This window comes from Macaca fascicularis, chromosome 9, assembly GCF_037993035.2.
Source record: "Macaca fascicularis isolate 582-1 chromosome 9, T2T-MFA8v1.1".
In the NCBI taxonomy this organism is placed as follows: Eukaryota; Metazoa; Chordata; class Mammalia; order Primates; family Cercopithecidae; genus Macaca; species Macaca fascicularis.
The window spans coordinates 30358920-30378921 of NC_088383.1; the positions used below are offsets into that span (position 1 = coordinate 30358920).

The window sequence follows — 20002 nt, forward strand, 5'->3', positions numbered from 1 at the left end:
GCAAGTGCATGGGTGTACACACACACATCTGGTAAAAGAAAAACAAACACAGCTTGGATTCATCCAAGATGAGCAGTCCCTAGTCATGTGTTCAAAATATGAATGCTATGGTTTGAATGTGTCCCCCAGAGTTCAAGTGTTGGGAACTTAATCCCAAATGCTACAGTGTTGAGAGGTAGGACCCTTGAGAGGTGATTTAGTCATGAGTGCTCTGTCCTTGTGAACGGATTAATATCATTATCACAGAAGTGGGTTCTTTATCATGAGAGTGGATTTGCTATAAAAGTGAGTACAGCTCTCTGTTGCTTGCTCTCACCATGTGATGCCTTCTGCCGGGGTGACGCAGCACGAAGGCCCTCACCAGATGCAGCGCTTGGATCATGGACTTCTCAGCCACCAGAACCATGAGCCAAATAAACTTTTATTGTTTATAAACCACCCAGTCTGTGGTATTCTGTTATGGCAGCACGAAGTGGACTTAGACAATGATGTTTGCTCAAAACATTTCAAATGGACTTTCTAGCCTAAGTAACAGTCCATTTCCAACTAATATTTTCTCAAGAGAAGAGAAAGAGTGGGTTGTTACTTGAAGGAACATCTGTCTTAAAAAGTTGTTTTCACATAATCTAAATTAGTAAAGAAGCGTGGGGAAAGAATGTACTGATGCAAGTGGTAAGAGCTGTGGGCAATGCACTTTTGAGGTTTCTGAAAAGCATCTGTGTGTGTGCATTTTGAGAAAGTTATCACTTTGCCTTCCAGCTCACTGCAGGAACTGCTACAGTCTCCCAAACCTCAATCAACTGATGCACTAATAAATGCAAGGCAATTATATATGTACGGTTAGGACTGTGTTTCATAAAAACTTTCACTACAGATAAAAGCCTGGAATGAAGTTGGTGCACAGGCTCACACCTGCAATGTCAACACAGTGGGAGGCCCAAGCTGGGAGGATCATTGAGCTCAGGAGTTGGAGAACAACTGGGCAACATAGCAAGACTTTGTCTCTACAAAAATAAAAATAATAAGTTGGCCATGGTGGCACATGCCTGTAATCCCGGCTACATGGGAGGCTGAGGCATGAGGATCACTTGAGGCCAGGAGTTTGTGCTACTTCACTCCAGTCTGGGCAGCAACAGAAGGAGACCCTATCCCCACAACAAGAGCATGGAATGTCTTTTCTCTTTATTCTGATTTCAAACAGATATTTCTTTTTATCAGTTTGACCTAGACTTTGAAAAAGCATGTTAGTAAACCCCTTCTTTACATTTTCTCCCAATCAAAACAACTAAACAAAATCAAAACCATCAGAGAACAAGGCAAAGAGCGGCACTCTTCTCTGAACCCCAGCATCACACCACCCTCGTGCCCCAACCCGGCCTACAAGTTAGCAGCTCCCTACATAGATGCACCATTCATACCCAGAAGGGCTGGCTCCCAGGAAGACACAACCTTCAAACTCAAACAGCACCTTGTGGGCATTTCAGCAGAGCAGGTAAGGATCCAAGAGCAATTTTTCACCAGAATCTGGTGACAGCAACACTTCTGAAAACAGGTGCCAAACTGTCTCCACTGTAGCACTTCACATTCCCTCTTCAACCCACTCGGATCTGGAGTTCCCAATCCGAACTTCTCTTGTCATAGTCACGGGCAGCATCCATCCTGGCCAATTCCAGTAGATCCTTCTGTCCTCCTGTGACTACTTGGTAGGACTTGACTCTGAGCCTGAGTTCAGTGACCTTGCACTCACTCTCCTACTTCTCCTTCCTCTCTGGCTGGCCATTCCTTCTCAGTTTGCTTTGTAGCTCCCCTCTCCTATTCTACCTCATCCTGTGCCTCACGCACTCTCTCTCTCTCTCTCTCTCTCTCTCTCTCTGTTTTCATCCTTTCCTACAGATTCACTTATCATCTAAATATTATCTCCAGGCTGGATTACACCTCAGATTTCCAGACACACATTCAACTGTCTGCCTAAGATTTGTCTGGATAGTTAATAGACACTTCAAACTTAATGTGTCTACAATAGAACTCTTAATTCTCGAACCTGGCCCTCTCCATAAAACAAAAACAAAACAAAGCAAAAAGAAACCCTCCTAATCTCAGTCTTTCTTCTCCTTCTCAGAAGTTGCCCAAGACCAAAATTCAGAGGTCATTCTTAATTCCTCCCTTGTCCTTGAAAGGACACAAAGATAGATGTGTACCCGCCCCCCACCCGCTACACCCTTGTTCTGCTCTCTAATCTTTGCACGTACCAGAGGTTTCGTAAGTTCTGTAAGTACATGTTTCTCTTTCTGAGGCCAGGTCACAAGGAATGTTTAAGTAAGATAGCCAGGTCACAAGGTGTGTTTAAGCAAGATAGCCATAAACTGGTCGTGCAACCTGATGCAATATAATTAACTGCCTTTGTGTAAAACTGCTCTTCCGCCTCAAGGGTTGTACTGAAATATCAGAAATGGTGGGAACCAATCATAGTTTGCCAAATCGCTTTGTTCAAACTCCAGCCAATCATACCTCTAATTTGTATAATGATTCTATGCCTACTTTCCTTAGACTATATAACATTGTTCGGAGCTCAGTAGGGGAGCTCTCCTGCCCGTCTCGTTTCACGAGCAAGTGAGAGCTCCAGGTTCGAACCTGTAATAAAGATCCTTGCTGCTTAGCTTTGACTCTGGACTCTGGTGGTCTTCTTCGGGGAATAAACGGTCTGGGCATAACAAATGGGGGCTCGTCCGGGATTTCCCCCAAGCCCACCAGACCCCCAAGTCAACGGATCTTAATCTGTAGGTAAGCCGGCTTTGTCACTGTCTCTGTCTTTGTCTCTGTCTGTCTCCCTGAAATTTCGCGAAATCCGTAATCTGTAATCTGTATTGGTCTGTTCTGTAAGTGGCACGGTCTTGGCGGACGCGCTAGAAGACAGCCACTCGGGACTGGTGGGAGACGTTCCCCAGTGCCCATCTGGGGGCCTCCATCCTTGGTTGCCCCGTCTGACTCAGGTCGGAAGTCCGACACGCGCTCGCGAATGCTCATCGTTATTACTGTCTGTCCGTTATTGTTAAGTGTTAAGTGTAAGCCCAAAACGAAACATAAAACCTTTTCTTCCCCCTCCAGGACCGGACCTGTCGGATACTCCCCTCTGCTTCACACTCATTTTCGTCCCCCCTTCTCTTTGTAGGAGCAGTCCAAAGATGGGCAACAACCAGAGCACGCCGCTCTCACTCCTTGTTACCAGTTTTAAGGATGTGAAGGCTCGGGGGCGTAACTTAAGCGTAGAACTAAAGAAGGGAAAGCTAGTTACTTTCTGCCGTTCGGAGTGGCCCTCTTTCGGCGTAGGGTGGCCCTCTGAAGGAACTTTCTGTCTCTCTATTATTACTAAGGTAAAAACTAAGATTTTCCTGCCAGGGCAGTCAGGACATCCTGATCAAATTCCTTATATTCTAGTGTGGCAGGATCTTGTGGAAAACCCACCACCCTGGATAACTCCATTCATCCTTGAGCCCTGCAAAGTCCTAGTAACGCGACCTACAAGACAAAAGACTCCCTCTGCTCCCTCGGCCCCTGTGCTGCCGGACAGCCAGGACCCCCTAACGTTAGAACCCACATTTCCCCCACCATATCAGCACCTTATCCCGCAGGACCCAGTCCCCCAGGGTGGTGCTTCCGTAGAGGGAAACTGAGAAGCGGAAGCAGCCGAGAGTGAAAGTAACCTGGGGGGGCTGGCCGGCCGAACACGAGGCCGCGTACAGCGGGACCAAGCTTCCCGACTCCCTGACTCCACTGTAGCCCTGCGTCTCAGAGAAATAGGATCGCTCGATGATACCGGGCTCTCCCGTCTCATGTATTGGCCTTTTTCCACCAGTGATTTATACAATTGGAAGTCCCAAAATGCTCGGTTCTCAGATAATCCCAAAGATCTAACCTCATTGTTAGACAGTGTCATGTTTACTCACCAGCCGACCTGGGATGACTGTCAACAGCTCCTCCGAATCCTGTTCACAACGGAGGAGCGGGAAAGAATCCAAGTTGAGGCCAGAAAACTGGTTCCAGGAGATGACGGCCAGCCAACTGCAAATCCTGACCTCATTAATGCGGCTTTCCCTTTGACCCGGCCCAGATGGGACTACAACACGGCAGAAGGTAGGGGACGACTGCTCATTTATCGCCAGACTCTAATGGCGGGTCTCCGGGCTGCAGCTCGCAAGCCCACCAATTTGGCTAAAGTATATTCTGTGTTACAAGGTAAGACAGAAAGCCCCGCTGTGTATTTAGAGAGATTAATGGAAGCCTTCAGACAGTTTACCCCTATGGACCCGGAAGCACCGGAAAATCAGGCAGCGGTAGTAATGTCCTTTGTAAACCAGGCAACACCAGATATTAAAAGAAAACTCCAGAAATTAGAAGGTTTAGAGGGAAAGCAGATTCAGGACCTCCTTCAGATGGCCCAGCGAGTTTATAATAATAGGGATACTCCAGAAGAAAAACAGTTCAAGGCAACCAAAGAAATGACCAAAGTCTTAGTAGCAGCTTTCCCCCAGGCAGGAAATGGCCAAAACAGAAAGCAGAAAAAGCAAGGCCCTAGGCAAGGATTAGAAAAAGATCAGTGTGCTTATTGCAAGGAACGTGGCCACTGGATTAAAGACTGCCCAAAGAAACGGAGACCAGCTAACCCTACCTCCGTACTCGTTACCCAGGACTCTGACTAGGGAGGACGGGGTTCGGACCCCCTCCCCGAACCCAGGGTAACTTTGCAAGTGGAGGGGTCCCCAGTTCGCTTCTTGGTCGATACTGGGGCGGAACGCTCAGTCCTAACCAAACCAATTGGAAAAATGTCTAAGAAAACATCCTGGGTGCACGGGGCCACAGGCATCAAAAAATACCCCTGGACAACCCAGAGGACTGTAGACTTAGGAACGGGAAAAGTCTCCCATTCCTTCCTAGTCATCCCAGAGAGCCCCTGCCCTCTACTAGGGAGGGACTTGCTGACAAAGATGGGGGCCCAAATCCACTTTGAGCCAGAAGGGCCCAAGATAACTGATTCCCAAAACAGGCCAATATCTATCCTGACTGTCACCTTAGAAGATGAGTACCGACTCCATCAAGAGCAAAAGCCCCCCGATCAGGGAATTGACTCTTGGCTCCAGCGTTTCCCTGAAGCGTGGGCAGAAACTGGGGGCTTGGGGCTAGCTAAACATCGACCTGCCATATTTGTGGAAGTTAAGCCAGGGACGGACCCCGTTCGGGTTCGGCAATATCCTATGCCCCTGGAGGCAAGAGAAGGAATTACGCCCCATATCCGCCGACTCCTAGACCAGGGAGTCCTACGGGCTTGCCACTCATCCTGGAATACTCCACTGTTACCTGTTCGTAAACCCAACAGTACGGACTACAGGCCAGTACAGGATTTAAGAGAAGTTAATAAAAGGGTCATGGACATACATCCCACTGTGCCCAATCCATACACCCTTCTGAGTGCCTTACATCCCAAAAAACAGTGGTATACCGTTCTTGATCTAAAAGACGCTTTCTTCAGCCTTCCTCTGGCTCCCAAAAGTCAAGAACTCTTTGCATTTCAATGGACGGATCCTGAGAGGGGCATCAACGGTCAGCTAACATGGACCAGACTGCCACAAGGGTTCAAGAACTCGCCAACTCTGTTCGATGAAGCCCTTCATGAAGATCTGGGTGAGTACCGGCGGCAACACCCTGAAATAACTCTTTTGCAATATGTTGATGATCTCTTAATAGCGGCCAGGTCCCCGGAAACTTGTGTTCGAGAGACTGAGGACCTCCTGAAGACTCTGGGGGAGCTAGGCTACCGAGCCTCAGCAACAAAGGCTCAGATCTGCAAGTCGGAGGTAACTTATCTGGGGTACCTATTAAAAGGGGGGCAACGCTGGCTAACCAAAGCCCGAAAGGAAACAGTCCTACGCATCCCTAGACCCCAGTCAACACGGCAAGTGAGAGAATTCCTGGGGTCGGCAGGGTTCTGTAGGTTATGGATACCCGGATTTGCTGAGTTAGCCAAGCCCCTATACCAGGCAACAAAGGAACGGCAGCCCTTCAATTGGACGGAAGAGGCTGAGCTGGCCTTTCAGCAAATCAAAACTGCCTTGTTATCAGCCCCCGCGCTGGGGCTCCCTGATGTCTCCAAACCCTTCCACTTATATGTGGATGAAAGTAAGGGTGTTGCAAAAGCCGTGTTAACACAGTACCTAGGCCCCTGGCAGAGGCCAGTTGCCTATTTGTCAAAAAAATTAGATTCAGTGGCTGCTGGCTGGCCACCCTGCCTCCGGATAATCGCGGCGACCGCCCTAATGGTCCGAGACGCTGATAAACTTATCATGGGGCAAGAGTTGCGCGTTATAACCCCGCATGCCATTGAAGGCGTCCTCCGGCAGCCGCCGGACCGATGGATGAGTAACGCCCGGCTCACCCACTATCAAGGACTGCTGTTAAACCCCCTCAGAATAACTTTTCTGCCCCCAACCTCTTTAAACCCTGCTTCACTGCTGCCAAATCCAGACTTGGACGCCCCGTCCCATGAGTGCACTGAGATACTGGCTCAGGTGCATGGGGTGCGGGAGGACCTGCAAGATCGTCCGCTCCCCGACACAGAACTCACCTGGTTCACTGATGGCAGCAGCTATGTCCACCAAGGCCAGCGGTATGCAGGAGCGGCTGTAACGTCAGAGACTGAGGTAATCTGGGCGGAACCCTTGCCTCCAGGGACATCGGCCCAAAGAGCCGAACTGATAGCCCTTACACAGGCCCTCACCCTAGGGGCAGAGAAAAAACTAACAGTATACACGGATAGCCGCTATGCTTTCGCTACTGCGCACATACATGGGGCCATCTACAGAGAAAGGGGACTATTAACAGCCGAAGGCAAAGAAATAAAAAACAAGCAAGAGATCCTAGCTCTATTAACTGCTTTGTGGAAACCAAAGAAATTGGCTATTGTACATTGCCCTGGGCATCAGAAACCAACTACGCCAATTGCTCGAGGCAACTTCTTAGCCGACCAAACCGCAAGGAGCATAGCAAAAGCTCCCAGTCAGCTCCTCGCGCTCCAGCTCCCCGATCCTGGCCCGCGAAATTTGGCATGTTTTCCCGACTATACCGAACAGGATCGCGAATGGATGAACACGCTTCCACTAAAACAGGTTAAAAATGGGTGGTGGACTGATATAAATGACCAAACCATCCTACCAGAAAAATTAGGACGGCAGGTGTTGGAACACATCCACCGGACAACCCACCTGGGTGCCCGGCGAATGATGGACTTAATCAGGCACGCCAAGTTTAGAATCAGGCGCATAGCTGAACTGGCCAGCGATGTCACAACAAATTGCAAAGCCTGCCAACTAAACAACGCTTGCCCCCAAACCCAGACCACCACAGGAATTAGGTGTAGAGGAACTAGGCCTGGTATCTATTGGGAAATAGACTTTACTGAGATAAAGCCTGGAAAATATGGGTATCAGTACTTACTTGTCTTTGTAGATACTTTTTCAGGATGGACAGAAGCGTTCCCAACTAAGAGAGAAACTGCTCAGGTTGTAGCAAAGAAAATTTTGGAAGAAATCCTCCCCAGGTATGGCTTTCCCGTCCAAATAGGGTCAGACAATGGACCAGCCTTCGTTGCTAAGGTAAGTCAGGATTTGGCTTCCATTCTGGGGGCAAATTGGAAATTACATTGTGCTTATAGGCCCCAAAGCTCAGGACAGGTAGAAAGGATGAATCGGACTCTGAAGGAGACCTTAACTAAATTGACCATGGAGACTGGCGCTAATTGGGTAGTACTTCTCCCCTACGCTCTGTTCCGGGCCCGAAATACCCCTTACAGACTAGGCCTCACACCATATGAAATCATGTATGGCAGACCCCCACCCCTGGTCCCCAGTCTAAAAGATGACTTACTCAAACCTGAAACTGAAAATGTCTCTGAGCTCCTGTTCTCCTTACAAGCCTTACAGAAAATTCACCAGGAAATTTGGCCCAGACTACGAGAACTGTACGAGGCAGGACCTCCGCCGACGCCTCATCCGTTCCAGCCGGGAGACTGGGTCCTAGTCAAGCGCCACCGGCAAGAAACTCTTCAACCCAGGTGGAAAGGACCACTGCAAGTACTCCTGACTACTCCCACCGCTCTCAAAGTAGAAGGCATCGCTTCGTGGATCCACTACACACACGTCAAACCAGTGGACCCAACATCCGACCTTCTCGAGCCGTCTGGAGCACCGGTTACATGGACTGTAGACAAAGCTAAGAACAATCCCTTAAAGCTAACCCTGCGCCGTCATCCCCATAGCCGTAACCATGTCTAGCTTACCTATGCTTTTATGCCTTATGCATCTGACTCTCCTCACTGCTGCGCCGTCTAATCCCTATGTCTGGAGGTTCTGGCTCTATGAAAACAAAACTCACCCCGGGGAAACCCCCCAAGCGGGTAAACTGCTAGCTAGCACAGACTGCCCCCCCTCAGGGTGTAATACTATAGTTTACCTCAATTTCACTAGGTTCCAGATTGCCCAACCAGCAACACCCATGATCTGTTTTGAATACGATCAAACTGAATATAATTGTAAAAATTATTGGTGGCACCAGAGTGCAGGTTGCCCATATAGCTACTGTAAGACGCACTCTGTCCGATACTGGAGAGAACGACAAGGGTGGTATTTTTACAAAACTGAGTCTCCCGTCACTTACACTTGGATAATTAGAGACCCATGGGACTCTCGGTGGACAACCCCACAACATGGGGGAGTATATTACTCATCAACTAGTACCTGGCCCAGTAGCCATTTATATCTGTGGAGAAGTCTAGTCCAGATTCAACCCTTAATCCACACACAAATCCACAGGCAAGAAACCAAGTTATCACAAGACTTGCAGCCCTTCTCCTGGCTAACTCTATTACGGGAAGGGCTAGCATTCGCCAACCTCACTGGTTTAGGCGACCTGTCCTCTTGCTTTATGTGTGCAACCCTAGGAAGACCACCATTAACGGCTGTTCCTCTATCCTCCCCTCCCACAAACTATACAGGTTTTAACTCATCGATAGTCACGATACCCGATGTAGCCCTGTACCGTGACCCATACCAAGAGAAATACCCCTATTGTTATTCGGCATTTAGCAACAGCCTCTGCAACCAATCGGCTACATACCCTAATAGTCCCATATATGCTCCCCCTGGTGTGTTCTTCTGGTGTAATATGACTCTGTTAAAAACTCTGTCCAAAAGCATCTCTGACGGACAGTTGTGTATCCCTGTTACCCTAGTTCCCCGACTGACACTGCTAACCCCGGCAGAGTTCATAGGCTGGGCAGGGACCGCCCCAACTAAAACTGCGCGACATAGACGAGCAGTTTTTCTACCACTAATTGCCGGAATATCCTTAACCACCTCTGTCGTCGCAGCGGGGTTAGCAGGAGGGGCCCTACAACACTCCATGATAGAAAACGACAAGCTGTTACAACAATTCTCTGTTGCTATGGAAGACTCCGCCTATTCCCTAGCCTCCCTTCAGCGGCAGCTCACCTCCCTAGCACAGGTCACCCTTCAAAACCGCAGAGCCTTAGACTTACTCACGGCTGAGAAAGGAGGTACCTGTATGTTCCTCAAAGAAGAATGCTGTTTCTATATAAATGAGTCAGGGTTAGTTGAGGAAAGAGTCCAACGCCTACACGAACTAAGCTTAGAAATGAAAAAGCAACAATTCACTACAGCCGCTAACAATTGGTGGAGCTCTTCAATGTTTTCCCTTCTGGCACCCCTTTTAGGCCCCCTAATGTCTTTACTACTTCTATTCACTATAGGCCCCTGTGTGGTAAATAAAATTTTACAATTTGTCAGAGAAAGGTTTGATACCATCCAACTAATGGTCCTCCGTAGCCATCACCAGCCTCTCCTGCACCCAGAAAGTGAGGCTATATTATAAGACTCTGGAAATCCAAGATTGGACATCCAGTTACTTATGAGAAGGGAGAAATGAAAGGACACAAAGATAGATGTGTACCCGCCCCCCACCCGCTACACCCTTGTTCTGCTCTCTAATCTTTGCACGTACCAGAGGTTTCGTAAGTTCTGTAAGTACATGTTTCTCTTTCTGAGGCCAGGTCACAAGGAATGTTTAAGTAAGATAGCCAGGTCACAAGGTGTGTTTAAGCAAGATAGCCATAAACTGGTCGTGCAACCTGATGCAATATAATTAACTGCCTTTGTGTAAAACTGCTCTTCCGCCTCAAGGGTTGTACTGAAATATCAGAAATGGTGGGAACCAATCATAGTTTGCCAAATCGCTTTGTTCAAACTCCAGCCAATCATACCTCTAATTTGTATAATGATTCTATGCCTACTTTCCTTAGACTATATAACATTGTTCGGAGCTCAGTAGGGGAGCTCTCCTGCCCGTCTCGTTTCACGAGCAAGTGAGAGCTCCAGGTTCGAACCTGTAATAAAGATCCTTGCTGCTTAGCTTTGACTCTGGACTCTGGTGGTCTTCTTCGGGGAATAAACTCCCTAAGTCTCATCTATCACCAAGTGCTGACAGTTAACCCTCCAATATATGTAAGACACACACACACACACACACACACACCAGATTTACTGGTATAAAATACACATACCATATAATTCACTAATGTAAAATGTATCGTTCAATGGTTTTTAATATATTCACGGAATTGTGCAACCATTAGCAAGTCAATTCTAGTCACTTTCATCATTCCCAGAAGAAATCACAGACCCATAACAGTCACTCGTAATTTGCCACCATACACCCCAAGTCGTAGACGACCGTTAATCTACTTTGTGTCTATGGATTTGCCTGTTCTAGAAATTTCACAAAAACGGAATTAGACAGTGTGTGTTCTTTGGTGTCTGGCTTCTTTCACTTAGCATGTTTTCAGGATTCATTCATGTTTTAGCATTTGTCAGCATTACATTCCTTTTTAAAGCCGAATAGTATTTTACTGTATGGATATACCACATTTTATTTGTCTCTTCTTCAGCTGACAAACATTTGCGTGGTTTCCATTCTTTAGATATTATGAATAATGCTGCTAGAAATATTATTTTGTACAGGTATGTTTTCTACTTCTCTTGGGGATATGCCTAGGAGTGGATATATTGGGCTATAAAAGGTAAATCTGTGTTTAATTGTTTGAGGAGCTGCTGAACTGTTTCCCAAAACAGTTGCTTTGGAAACACGGGCATTCCAATTCTTCACATCCTCACAAATGACTGTCATTATCTGTCTTTGTGGGTATGAAGTGTTTTTTATTGTGGTTATAATTTGCATTTCCCTAATGGCTAATGACAGTAAAAGTCTTCTCATGTGCTTAATAGTTATTAGCATATCTTCTTTGGAGGACTATCCATTCCAATCCTTTGCCCATTTTTAATTAAATTGTCTTTTTATTACTGAGTCTTAAGAGTTCTTTATGTATTCTAGATACAGTCCTTTATGACATATATAATTTGTAATCATTTTCTCCCATTCTGTGAATCGTCTTTTTCCTTTTCCTTTTTTTTTTTTTTTTTTTCCTGAGTCAGGGTCTCGCTATGTTGACCAAGCTGGTCTCAAACTCCCGGACTCAAACAATCCTCCTGCTTTGGCCTCCCAAAGGGCCAGGATTACAGGCATGAGTCCCTGTGCCCAGTCTGATATGGTTTGGATTTGTGTTCTTGCCTAAATCTCATGTTGAATTATAACCCCCAATGTTGGAGGAGAGGACTGGTGGGAAGTAATTGGATCATGGGGGCAAACTTCCCCCTTACTGTTCTTGTGAGGGTGAGTTCTCAAGAGATCTGGTTGTTTAAACGTGTGTAGCACCTCCCCCTTCTTTCTTCCTCCTGCTTCAGCCATGCAGGCTGTGTCTACTTCCCATTCACCTTCTGCCATGATTGTAAGTTTCCTGAGGCCTCTGCAACCATGCTTCCTGTATGGCCTGAAGATCCATCAGCCAATTAAATCTATTTTCTTTATGAATTACCCAGTCTCAGGTAGTTCTTTAAAGCAATGTGAGAATGGAGTAATTCATAGCCCTTTTCACTTTCTTGATACTGTCTTTTGCTGCACAAAGGTTTCTAATTTTGATACATTTATCTATTTTTATTTTGTCACTTGTCCTTTTGGTATCATATCTAAAAAAAAATCCAATCCAAGATCATTACATTTATATCTATGCTTTTTCTGAGAGTTTTAAAGTTGTAGCTCTTACATTTAAGCCTCTTACTAATTTTGAGTTAATTTTTGTTTATGATGTGAGGTAGGAGTCCAACTTTTCTTTGGCAGATGGATATACAGTTTCCCCAGTACAATTTGTTGAAGAGATTATTTTTCCCCATTGAATTGTTTTGGCATTGTTTTGTATTGTTTCCATTGATTTATTGAAAATCAAATTACCATAAATAATGTATGAGTTTATTTCTAGATTCAATTCTATTCTATAGAATAGAATAGAATAGAATACCAGTACCACACTATCTTAATTACTGTAGTTTTGTAATACGTTTCAAAATCAGGAAGCTGTGTCTCCTATTTTGTTCTTTTGTTTCAGGATTGTCATGGCTTTTCTGGGTCCCTTGAATTTCCATATTAGTTTTAGTATCAATTTGTCAATTAAAAAAATTCATCTGAGATTTTTGACAGAGATTGCATGAAATCTGCAGATCAGTTTGAAGAGTATTGTCATTTTAACAATATTGTTTTCTGATCCATGCACATGCAATGATTTTCCAGTTATTTAGGTCTTCTTTAATTTCTTTCAATGATGTTTTGTAGTTTTAAGGTGTATGTTTTACACTTCTTTTGTTAAACTTATTCCCAAGTTTTTTATTCTTTTTCATGCTATTATAAAATGAATTATTGTTTCTATTTTATTTCGTATTATTCATTACAAGTACATATATAACAAAATTGATTTTTTGTATATTAATCTTATGTCCTGCAATCTTGCTGAACTTACTTATTAGTTTTAATAGTATGGTGAACTCCTAAAAATTTTCTATAAACGAGATCATGCCATCTGTAAAGTAAAGATAGTTTTACCTTTTATTTTCCAATCTGGAAGCCTCTTATTTCATTTTTTTGTATAACAGATCTGGCTAGAACCTCCAGCACGATACTGTATTAGTCAGCGTTCTCCAGGGAGACAGAATGAATAGGATAGATAGATAGATAGAGGTAGACAGGAAATGTATTAGAAGAATTGGCTCACAGGATAATGGGAGCTGAGAAGTCCCACAACCAGGTGTCCTGAGGTTGGACAACCAGGAAGACTGGTAGCCTGCCTCCATCTAAGTCCAAAGGCCTCAGAACCAGGGTAGCCAATGGTATCACTCTCAACCTAAGGTCCAAGATCTGAGAATCCTGGGGCCACTGGTGCACATGCCAGAGTCCGAAGGCCAGAGGACCTGGAGCTCTGATGTCCAAGGGCAGGAGAAGCAGTGTTCCAGCTCCAGCAAAGACCTTTCCCCTGTCTTTTGTTCTATCCAGGCCCCCAGTCAATTGGACAGTGCTCACCCACATGGAGGGTGGATCTTCCTCACTTAGACTACCACTCATACACCTATCTTATCCAGAAACATGCTCACAGACACACCCAGAAATAATGTCGTATCAGCTCTCTAGGTATTTTTTAATCCAGCCAGGTTGACACATGTATTAGAGTTCTCCAGAGGGGCAGAACCAACAGGATACATATACATGTGAAAGGGAATTTATTAGGGAGAACTGCCTCGCACAGTTACAAGGTGAAGTCCCATGACAGGCTGTCTGCAAGCTAGGGAAGAGAGAAGCTGGTAGTGGCTCAATCCAAGTCCTGAAGCCTCAAAACCGGGGAAGCCAACAGTGCAGTCTTCAGTCTGTGGCCAATGGCCCCAGACCCCCAGCAAGCCACTGGTGCAAATCCCAGAGTCCAAAGGCCAAAACACTTGGAATCTGATGTCCAAGGGCAGGAGGAGCGGAAGGAGGCATCCAGCACAGGAAGAAGAAAGAGAGCCAGAAGACCCAGCAAGCTGCTTATCCCACCTTCTTCCACTGCTTTGTTCTCGCCATGCTGGCAGCCGATTGGATGGCGCCCACCCACAGCAAAGGTGGGTCTTCCTCTCCCAGTCCACCAACTCAAATGTCAATCTCCTCTGGCAAGCCCCTCAGAGACACACCCAGAAATAATACTTTACCAGGCATCTAAGCATCCCTCAGTCCAATCAAGTTGACACCTAATATTAACCATCACAACACCTAAAATTTACTGTTCACCAATACTGAACAGAAATGGTGAGAATGGATATCCTTGTCTTGTCTCTGAGCTTAGGAGAAAACCTTTCAGCCCTTCACCATTCAGTGTCATGTTAGCTGTGGGTTCTTCATAGATGTCTTTTTCAGGCTGAAGAAGTTCCCTTCTATTCCTAGTCAATTGAGTGTGTGTGTGTGGGTGTTTCTTTTTTTTTTTTTTTTTTTTTGGAGTCTTGCTCTGTCACTGGAGTGTGGTGGCGCGATATCGGCTCACTACAACCTCAGACTTCTGTTCAGGTGATTCTTCTGCCTCAGCCTCCCCAGTAGCTGGGACTACAGGTATGTGGCACCACGTCCAGCTAATTTTTGTACTTTTAGTAGAGACGAGGTTTCACTGTTGGCCAGGATGGTCTCGATCTCCTGACCTCATGGTCTGCCTGCATCGGCCTCCCAAAGTGCTGGGATTACAGGTGTGAGCCACTGTGCCCGGCTGAGTGTGTGTGTGTGTGTTTTAAACATGAAGAGGTATTGGATTTTGTTAAATGCTTTCTCTGCACAAGACATGCCCTTTGCCTTTGCTTTTCAATCTGGAAGCTTTCTCTATGCCACCTGCATAACTTGCTATTTCTCATACTTCAGGGCATTCCTGGATCATCCTATTCAAAAGTCCTCACCCATTACTCTATCTTCTCCATTCATGCAACCACAGAGCCTTCAAAGTATTCAGTCATTATGAAATCGACCCAACAGTCCCATATAGCTTTTTTTTTATTTAAAAAAAGTAAACATAGAAATTGAACTTTCTGGTCTGAACACTTGAAACTTATATTCGTTTTATCTGAGATCCTTACTCAGGAAATGACCTTCAGGCCTCTCAAAAAAAAAAGTATCAAAGAAATGAAACTCACCAGATCACATCCAGACAATAAAATGCAGGCCCCTGATTCAACACGATTGCTTCCATGCCCCTTCTGAGTTCCTGTTTTCCCACACATGATTACATTTCTTCCCTGCTATATAAACCCCTAGTTTTAGTCAGTCAGGGAGATGGATTTGAGACTGAGCTCCCATCTCCTCGGCTGCAGCACCCAATTAAAGCCTTCTTCCTTGGCAATACTTGTTGTCTCAGTCATTGGCTTTCTGTGCCGTGAGCAGCAGGACCCAGACCGAACCCCTGGTGTTTTGGTAACAATTACTATTAATATATGTACATATTCTGATGACACTTCTATTAATATAAACTTGGTATTTGCCAGCACATATTCATAATTTTAGTCCTCGCAATAAAAGTATCTACAAGGTGAATATTATTATGATCATCTTACACATAAGGAAATTGAAAGAGAGGTTACATGTCTTTCTCAAGGTCATACAGTTTATAAGTGTCAAACCCAGGATGAAAACCCAAGCCACTGAGCTGCAGATACCAGGCTCTAAAACACTTGCTATTGTGTCTCTCAATAATTACCTTTCCTTATGTGTTAATGTATTTATTATCTATATATGAGCACTGTTAACCTCAGTTTTTGCTGCATCCCCAGCATCGAACACCATCCGTGGCTGGTGTGCAATCAATATTTAATGAACAAATGGAACACTGGTCTTAAGATGCCTCACAAGAAAATAGTTCCATGGAACTCTGGTTAGTACTGCCCGCTACACACACCTATCAAGATGCATAAAGCTCATTCGTTCATTTAACTTTAATCCAATGCTTTCCAAACACAATTAGGCATAGACCCATCCTCTGACCCCGGTCCCCACTGTATTACTGTAGGGAGCTGTGCTCCAGGGAACACACTTTGAGAACTCCTGCTCCAGAGAGGCAGGTCAAATAGCACAGTTTCCAGAAGGATGCTCCTGTTCCCACTCCTTTGGCTGGCTCTGCTCCTAAAGGTCCTATCTAATTCACACTCCCCAAAAGCTCCCTAATAGCCACAGCTCATCTCAGAAAGAAAACCACAGCTTTAAGTTTTCCTGTTCTTTCCTGGAGTTCCTAAAGGGCACACTGGGACACACGACCTCCGAGGAAAAATGAAGGCATTTCCAAGCATCACAATGGCTCAGCTCCCCTGTATGTCTGTGGTCCCACACCGCATCACAGAGGCCGCTTTAATCTTCTCCGAGCTCTGGTTTGTTGAACATGATTCAAACAAAATCACCCTTGTGCTTTAACCTCCAAAATCACCAATGTGCTTTAACCTCTTCTAACAGTGCAAGCAAAGTCAATAATGCGTTAACCACAAAAGCGTCATATTTCTTTCCTCAATACTTACCTTAACGCTGATATTTAAATCATGGCTTCAGATGTGAAATGACTTCAAAATCATCCTATGTCAGCTTTTCAAGTCCTCAAGGCCATCCACTCCAACTGTGTCTGAAAAAGGACAAAGTCTCTACTGAAAAATCTAAGAAAGAAAATAGCAAACAATACAAGACAACCACATGTACAAATGAAACTGGATACTCTGCTGTGATTAATTTGCTGCCTCCAAAGAGCTTTTTCCCTCTCAAATACTCATCAACATCAGCAACTACAAATTACAGGCAGTGGTTAAAGTATCTTTTTAAACCTCTTATAAAAAGTACTCAATAAAAGAATGCATTTTTTCCCATTCATCGTAAACTCAGTGAATAAAGTTATTTCTATGCAATGGTTCTCCAAAGCTCTTATTTTTCTGGGAGGACTAAAATTTTATTATTTGGTCTATAAGCAAGAGTCATTTTTGGTAAATATGAGTCCTTCCTAAACTCAAATTTAAAATCAGATCCAAATATAGAGATGGCCAGGTATGGTGGCTCCCACCTGTAATCCTGGCACTTTGGGAGGTTGAGGTGGGAGGACTGCTTGAGGCCAGGAGGTCAAGACCAGCCTGGGCAACAAAGTGAAACCCTGTCTCTACAAAAAATTGAACAAATTAGCTGAGCATGGAGGTGTGCTCCTGTGTTCCCAGCTACATGGGAGGCCAAGGCAGGAGGATTGCTTGAGCCCAGGAGGTTAAGGCTGCAGTGAGCCATGTTTGCATCACTGCACTTCAGCCTGGGCAACAGAGCAAGACCCTGCCTTTAAAAAAATTAAAAACAAAAGAGCAAATATGGAGGCTTGGGAACAGCATCCTTGTCACAAAGGGACATCTGAGAAAATAAGAAATGGGTTGAAATTCATCACGGAGTTGGATAGAACTAACAAAGACTCAAAACCACAGAAAAAGACATGCTGGGTAGAGAGTCAGGAGACTGGAATAACTCATCAAAAGCATCCAGGGTGAGTGATTTGGCTACGACTCGGTCTACACCAAGCATTCGAGGCAGAGACGATCTCTGCATTTATTTTCCTCAAAGAGTGAGGGGAAACCCCACCTAAGCCAGAATGTACCAGAGTAGAATTAAGGCAAGCACGCATTTCCCCTTGTGGTTTGCCTGACGAGGTGCAATTTGTATGAAAGATGACTCACAAGGTTACAGAGTCATTCCTTAGACTCGAGGGCTGACACTCTGTGTGGCTCTTGATGACTCAGCCTGGGAGAGGTCCCCAACATAGAAGGCTCCAGCCCTGCAATCCCAGACTACAGAGGAAAGCCCCTCGTTTATCAGCTGGTTAGTGGTTAACAAGCGTGGCTTCGGGAAGTCTTTTGTCTTAGGCTATGGAGGTCCATCAGAAGTTCTCATCTCCTCTCTGTTGTCTACTCAGCACTTCCTTGTATTCTTACCGCCGGAAAAAGTCAGGAAAGAATTCACTACTAAAGCACAGAGGACTCTGAACTGGGCAACAGCTGGCACCACACCAGGCATTGCAAGAAACCACAGCTGAATCCCTTGGCGCTCATTTTTATAAATATTCCGCAGACAGGATGTCAGAAGCCTGGTTTGTCCGGCATAGAGAGAACGGGGTTCATCTCCAGAAGCCCAGCCCCAGAGGCAACTTCTAGGAAAAAAATCATCTTGTGATGGGTGCGGGGTCAAAGAGGAGTCAGCCCATGTGAAGTTCCCACAAGGTTAAAAATTAAAATAAAATTATTGTCACCACTGCCTGGTGGAATTCAGACAGTCATGAACTCATTCCTGTAAGCCACAAAGATGGTTGCGGTAAACACAGACAAATTATTGGGTTTAAGCAGACTGTTTTTTGTGCCAACAACAAAAAAATCATTTTCCCTTTCCTCCACAAATCTCTTTATTAATAAAAAGATTTGGTGCCTTGAGAACTGGGCTAGACCAATGTAAGCCTCTCTTTCTCCCCTGGGAAAAAATCCTCCTTAGGGCTCCAAGCTGGTTTCAAAACTCCTTTGCCTGCTTAGGAAAAGGAGAACCCCTTATTGAACCAGCCACAAAAGAAAGAAAAAGAAAACTACTCAAAAAGAAAATGGGCTGGGCGCAGCAGCTCATGCCTGTAATCCCAGCAATTTGGGAGGCTGAGGCAGGAGGATGGTTTGAGACCAGGAGACAACACAGTGGGCAATAATACAGTGAGACCTTGTCTCTCCAAAAAGTAAAAAATTAGCTGGGCCTGCCTGTGGTCCCAGGTACTCAACAGGCTGAGGGAGAAAGATTGTTTGGGCCCAGGAGTTGCAGGTTACAGTGAGCTACGATTGTACCACTGTTCTCCAGCTGGGGCAACAAAGCAATACCTTGCTTGACTCAAAAAAAAATTAAAAAGGCAGGGTGGGGTGGCTCATACCTATCATTCCACACTTTAGGGGGCTAAAGTGAGAGGATCAATTGAGCCCAGGAGTTTGAGACCAGCCTGGGCAACATAGCAAGACCCTGTGTCTACAAAAATACAAAAAATTAGCAGGGCATGGTGTTGCACACCTCCCAGCTACTAGGGAGGCTGAGGTGGGAGGATCGCTTGAGCCTGGGAGGTTGAGGCTGCAGTGAGCCATGGTCTCACCACTGCACTCCAGCCTAGACCACAGAGCAAAACTCTGGTGGGGGGAACAGGCCAAGAGAATCACAGGAAGCCAAGAAGAAAGGGCAGAATAGAAACATTCTCATCCCTCCCTATTCTTAAAGAGAGTGCTATTCTCTGCCCAGACGCTCACGTCTTCTCCTGGCTTATTCCCCTCCTGACCTCCAGAGCATGGCCTCTCAAACTCATCAGTGTGCACAGCAATCGCCTGGGGGCTCCACAACTGTGAGTCCAGATAGAAGAAAATCTGCAGTGAAATCGTGAACTCAGGGACAAAGGAGAAGTTTAAAAAGCCTGTGCCTGGGTCGGGCGTGGTGGCTCAGCCTGTAATCCCAGCACTCTGGGAGGCTGAGGCGAGTCTGGATCACGAGGTCAGGAGATCAAGACCATCCTGGCCAATATGGTGAAGCCCTGTTTCTACTAAAAATACAAAAATTAGCCAGGTGTGGTGGCACATGCCTGTTAATCCCAGCTACTCGGGAGGCTGAGGCAGGAGAATTGCTTGACCCAGAGAGTCGGAGGTTGCAGTGAGCTGAGATCAAGCCACTGCACTCTAGCCTGGTGACAGAGTAAGACTCCATCTCACACACACACAAAAAAAGCCTCTGCCTGAAACTCTTGAGTTCTAGAAATCTGGTTTGCTTAAAGACAAAGGAAAAACCTCAGTCACTAAAACTTCAGAATATATTGACAGGAAAACCCCACCATCAACTAGCTTTCATGCTGTCAGAATCGTTTAGGAAAAAGAAAAGAGCAAGAATACAACCAGGAAAAGGGCCAAATTTAGGGACTGGTTGAAGTTCAAGAAACGAGTCAAACCGGAATAAAAGCAGAAAAGAATTCCAGAGGGAAACA

The 20002-nt window shown here is 45.5% G+C and overlaps 1 protein-coding gene across 20 annotated transcripts in view; it reads right to left on the minus strand.

The window, feature by feature from the left end:
* Positions 1 to 20002, minus strand: part of LOC102125303 (supervillin) — a 275990-nt gene that overhangs the window by 184902 nt on the left and 71086 nt on the right. For all 20 annotated transcript variants that reach the window (XM_074001307.1, XM_074001301.1, XM_005564890.5 and 17 more), the window contains one exon: positions 16515 to 16615. The gene's annotated coding sequence lies outside the window, so the exon portion shown is untranslated. The remainder of the gene's footprint in view (positions 1 to 16514; positions 16616 to 20002) is intronic.